This window comes from Xiphophorus couchianus, chromosome 8 (genome assembly GCF_001444195.1).
Source record: "Xiphophorus couchianus chromosome 8, X_couchianus-1.0, whole genome shotgun sequence".
NCBI lineage: Eukaryota > Metazoa > Chordata > Actinopteri > Cyprinodontiformes > Poeciliidae > Xiphophorus > Xiphophorus couchianus.
The window spans coordinates 5229518-5235192 of NC_040235.1; the positions used below are offsets into that span (position 1 = coordinate 5229518).

Genomic DNA, 5675 nt, shown 5'->3' on the forward strand with positions numbered 1-5675 from the left:
AGGGACGGAGGAGAGGTCACCATCAGGAAGTTTGAACCTCTGCAACAAACTGCATTTTAATCACAACCAGCTGCTGATTTTACTGGGTTTTGCTTTTTCCAATTAAATCCTTTATTTTCCGGTTTGGGTTGAATCAGGTGTGGCCCACGTTGGCGCTGTGGCGGGTCATATCCATGTTGGTTTATTCACTAAAAACAGGTTTACTTTTGTTATCAGATTTAAATGTAAAATATAGCAGAGATGCAGCGATCAGACCTTTTCTGTCCAACACTGATCTCCAGTTTTCATTCTGCTCTGATCTTCCAGTTCCTGGGATTTTTCCTCCAAAGAGAAAAATGTTCTGCAGGTTCTGAGTTTCAGGTAGAAGTTCTGAATGAAACAGAAAATATGAAGATTTTCCACTTTAGGCTTCAAAGCATTGACCTCTGACCTTCATGGGATGGGAATGTTTGACTTTAAATCAGGACTTTCTGAAAGGCAAGTTGATGAAAAAATCTTTTTAATGTAAATATTTAAATTTGACCAGGAAAAGAACAGAATGAGCAGCAAATGAACCAAATGCAGAAAAAATGTTTTTACTTCTCTAAAACACATGAAGAAAAACTGCAGCAAATTTACAAAGGAAGATTTAATATTCAAATCTGACATGTTTAGAAAAATAGGAGCCGATAGAAACAGAAAATGTTCAGTGATTGAGAAAAACTGATCAACATTTCAATGAAATCTGATGAATGAAAGGAAAAAATAAGAGAAACAACATCTTGATATTCAGTGTGAAGCTTTGACTGGAAAAAACAGAAAAACATGAGGATCCTGGAATATTCCTGGAATAATCCTGGAATAATCCCAGCTTCCATCTTTTTAGGACTGGAAGAAAAAAGTTTCCAAGGATTCAATCAAATTGTTTCATCAAGAAACAGATTGTAGAGACTGAACTATCTGTTCAACAGTGAGAGAGTTTCTCTGACAGGAGGAAAATCTTTAGACTCTTTAGACTCAAATCAGCACAGAAACACTGAGGAACCGGACCTGAGCCACAGAACCCAAACCAGGAACCAGAGGTTCAGTGAATGTGGTGTTGAAGGAGTGGAGGAGGATCAGTGAGTCAGAGGAAACTCTGTAGAAGGACAGAATGCCAGCAGGACAGTCCACATACACTGCTACTCTGTTAGAAACAGAGGAGGAAGAGAGACGAGTTTCTATGTCATTGTGCCAGACAGAGTAACCAACATCAGAGCAGCTCAGACTCCAGGAATGATCATTCCATCCAAACCAACAGTCTCTACTGTTCCTTTCCTCCTGATTCTTCTGTAACTCACTGATATATAAACTTCTCCTCTCCACTCAACCTCCCAGTAACAGCGACCAGTCAACCAGTTCTACACAGCAGCTGATGATAACAATCAAATCTGTCTGGATGATCAGGATATGACTGAAGCTCCTTCACATATGTCACCTTCCTGATGTCTTCAGACAGTTTGAGTTTTCTGTTCACTGTGTTTGTGTCGATGGTGAGTTGACAGGAATCTGATGGAGAGAACAAACACAATCCAGCTGCAGTTATTGATCATTTATTGACACTTTGATGATGACTCCTGAATGAGTGATGTGACAGTTTGAAGATGGTTGAATGTGAGCTGCTTTGTTGTCATGAATCAGATGAAAAACACACTTACACTTCCTCACACCTGGTGTCAAGAATGGGACTCCAGCAGGCTCCACCCTGAAAGGAGGAGGGGGGTCAGACCATCAGTCTCTTTCAGCAGCAAACATGGACATTACATGTCTCTCAGACACACATTGTCCTCCACTGAGACAGGAACAGTCCAACATTTGGATTGCAAACTGCAGTGGATGTAGGAAGGACAGTTGGTGCTGCTGCAGCACAACTCATTTCTCCAAACACAGGAAAAGCTCCAACAGAGAGGAGAAAGGAAATCCCTCAGTAACAACCTGAAGAAACTCACTGAAGCCTAAAAGGACATCAGGAAACTAAGGAAACATTTCTGGAAGCTCAACCTGATTTAATAATCAGCATTAAAATACAATCAATCTAAACTCTGACACAACACCTGGATACCTGTTCCATCCACACTCCCACACACAGATGAAGGAATGAAACACTAAACAGCCCTGCTGCTGAAAACCTGCTGTGGCCTCACTGTAATATCCAGAAATACAAACATTAAAAAGGAGAAGCTGCATCACATTCAACAAAGAGTTCAACAAGAATCAGAGATTTGATCTCTGAGCTCAGACTCACAAACCAGGGAGAGGCTTCCATCATCACACACCTCTGACAAACACCTCCAACCTTTCAGCACTTCCTCTACCAACCAACACCACCAGGTGGCGCTGCTGCACACATTTACAATGAGACCAAGAAGAAGAAGCAGCATCCTGAATCCAGCAGCTGCAGTAATGGCTTGTGAAAGTGTCCAAGGAGCATCTGGAACCAGAACCAGCAGATCCAACAGTCCAGAGAGTCTTTGTTTGCATCTTTCCTCTCAGATTTCCAAGCTGCTCTGAGAGGGAAATGACATCATCGTTCTACTGATGATGTCACGCTCTGATGTCACTGATCAGGAGCTGCTGGACTTGTACATTTCCAGCATGGAGGACAGAGAAGATCTCAGCTCTGATGAGGAGCTGGCCTGCCTTCAAACTGATTCAGGGTCAAAGAAATATTTCCAGATGAAGTCAGACTAAAATGTTGGATTGTCCTGCTGTTGCAATCAGAGGCCAAGAAGAAGCTTATAAGAAGAAGAATATAATTATTGACCTGAACTGGTTCTAAAGGTCTGGATGGTAAAAACATCCATTGTTTTTATGTCTCATTAGTTTCCAGAAAGAGTTGAAATGTTTCAGAAGCTTTTATCCAGCAGCTCAGTAAAGATCTCTCCTCTTTCCAACCTGATTTAGTCCATGAAGCAGAACATCTCTGCTGCTGCAGCAACAGGAGGAAACTTCTCCAGCTCTCAACTTCTACACTCTGACTGCTTGGAAACAGATCAGGGAGGAACAGCCTTTTCTCCAGGCTGCCTCCTCCTGACTCTAGCGCCACCTACTGGCTGCTCACCAGAGGTGGAGAAAGAACTCAAACAATGTACTGAAGTAAAAGTACAAATAACAGACAAAAATGTTCTCTAGTAAAAGAACCACATTAACATTTTTACTTGATTAAGTATTTAAAATATTTAAATTATTAAAGTAAAAGTACTTGCTGAATGTTTTACCTAATGGTTAATACAATATCATTAAGTGTACCGATCACATTAATTGTACTACATCAGTAATGAGCCATTTAAAGCTGCAGATAAATCATGTTTTATTGTGTTTACTCTCTGTGACAGTTTAGATTTAGATTTGTGATTCTATGCATCAGAATATCAGGATGACCTGCGTCTCTCTAACAGTCCTTAACTACAATCATTTTCAGTAAATTAGAATATTTATAAATGTATTTCAGTAACTCGGCTCACAAGTTAAACACATCATACAGATTAATTCCCCACAAACTGTTTTAAAGCTTTTATTTATAAATTATCATGATTTGTTGCTTACTGTCATGATCTGTGTTCATTTTGAGTCTCTGTCCTGTCCTCCCTTTGATGATTCCCAGGTGTGTCTCATTCCCCGATTACCTTCTGTGTATTTAGTGTCACTTGTGTCTCTGTTGGGTCCTCGTCTCACCTGGCTTCCTGTTCCCTATAGTCTGTGTGCCCAGTCTCTCGTCTCATCCTTCATGTACCGGTTGCTACCGGCGTCCAGCCCAGGCTCCGCCCGGCCGTGCTGCCCGGCTTTTGGATTTGGTGGACTGAGTAATTTTTGGACATTTTTCATTAAAAACATTTATTTCTTCACATCCTGGGTCTCCCGCCTGCTGCCTTCACTACCTCACACCGTTTCCTGACACTTACAGTTAATGAAAACATGACATTTCTGATCAGATTACAGACCAATAAAAAACCTTAATGTAGAAATTTGGGTCTGATGAAAAATATGTTTAATATCTGCTTAAATTGTTTTAAAATCCTACCAACGAGCCTCATGGGAACCAATATTCTAATTTATTGAATATGACTGTAAATGTAAATATGAGATGGAGATTATTCACATTAATTCAGTAACCAGGATGTGGAGGAGTTTAACGTTACTGGGACATTCATGGCAGGAGACGCTGCGCTCCATGCGCCCCGACCGCAGTAATCAATGTTACTGCCAGTTCAGCTGCTTACAACTATTTAATTGTTTTATTTATTGCAGTCGATTTAAACTAGAAGCTGGTAAGATTACATAAAACTTCTCTAACCTAAATCAGTTTAACACCCAAAACTCAGACAGCGTTTAGCAGCTTAACTTTCCTCGATATGTTTTTCAGATTTGATGGTGAATTTTTGAAAGCTAGCAGTTCATGATATCAGGGAGGCAAAGGCAGCACCAGAATCATTGATTACTTTCAAACTAAAGAACAAATCAAAAAGAGCAAAGCGACTTGGATGTAACTTGTAACGCAACGCTTTATAGAAATGTAGTGAAGTAGAAAGTACAGATACTGTAAAATGTAGTGGAGTAAAAGTTCCCACCATTAAATCTACTTACGTACAGAAACATGAAAAATGTCCTTAAGTTCAGTAACAAAGTTCTTGTCCCAACAACCAGGATCAGGTGAAGGACCTCTGCAGTCCCATGATGCTTCCTCTCCCTCTTCTAAACCATCTGATGGGCTGATATCATCCCTCTACTTTATCAATAAAATGTTATTTTTCCATAGGCAGAGGAACCGGGGGACGTATCACCCCCCCAATACTGGTGACAGTCACATTCGTCTCACCTAATAATTTCACCGAAGTTGCGAAGAATTTTGAAATCTTCCACTCGCGTGCTTTTATTTTGAAGGCCCCCCTTTAAGGCTCAGAGGGCTTAAAGGCAACAGGAGTCAGAAACTCCATGTGAAAGAGGTAAACAGCCTGTCAGGAATGTTGCCATGAACATTGTTTGTTTATAATATCTTGCTGTCACTTTACTTTCACATGTATAACGAAATATTTTTGGTTAAACCGTTTTAATTCTGGAATACTCACAGTTCAAAATGTTACTACTAACTTTGTCTAAAAGTTAGTTACTCTAGTCACAATGTTTTACTTCATCACAATGAGGCTGAAACAGCAGCAAAATTAGCCTTTAGCAACGGCTACACAACACCTGATCATACTGACCACTTAACATGTTAATTATATATTATTTATATATATTATATTATATTATATTATTTATTATATTATGTTATATTATATTATTGATGTTATATTTATTCTATTATATTATTATCTTGTTATCTTATCTTATATTCTGTTTTCTCTTTCTTCTCTTCTTTATCTTCTTTCTGTTCTCTTCTATTCTTCTCTCCTTTCTTCTGTTCTCTCTCTTCTCTTCTGTTCTCTTCTCTTCTCTTCTCTCCTCTCTCTCTCTTCTCTCCTCTCTCTTCTCTTCTCTTCTCGTCTGTTCTCTTCTCTTCTCTTCTTCTCTTCTCTTCTCTTCTCTCTTCTTCTCTTCTCTTCTATTATATTATATTATATTTATTATATTCAGGAGGATGGCGGTGCTAGAATGATGTTGAAGAAAAGCGAAGAAGCTCTGGTGAGTCTTCATTTAGTTTATTGGAATATGTATTA

The 5675-nt window shown here is 39.3% G+C and overlaps 1 long non-coding RNA gene across 1 annotated transcript; it reads right to left on the reverse strand.

Annotated features, from left to right (window-relative positions):
* Positions 1-1206: 1206 nt before the first annotated feature.
* On the reverse strand, positions 1207-3099 carry LOC114149827 (uncharacterized). The gene is made up of 2 exons (XR_003596593.1): positions 1677-3099; positions 1207-1527 (listed from the first exon to the last, which is right to left on the reverse strand). It is a non-coding gene; the product is annotated as an uncharacterized LOC114149827 (long non-coding RNA).
* Between the last annotated feature and the right edge of the window lie 2576 nt (positions 3100-5675).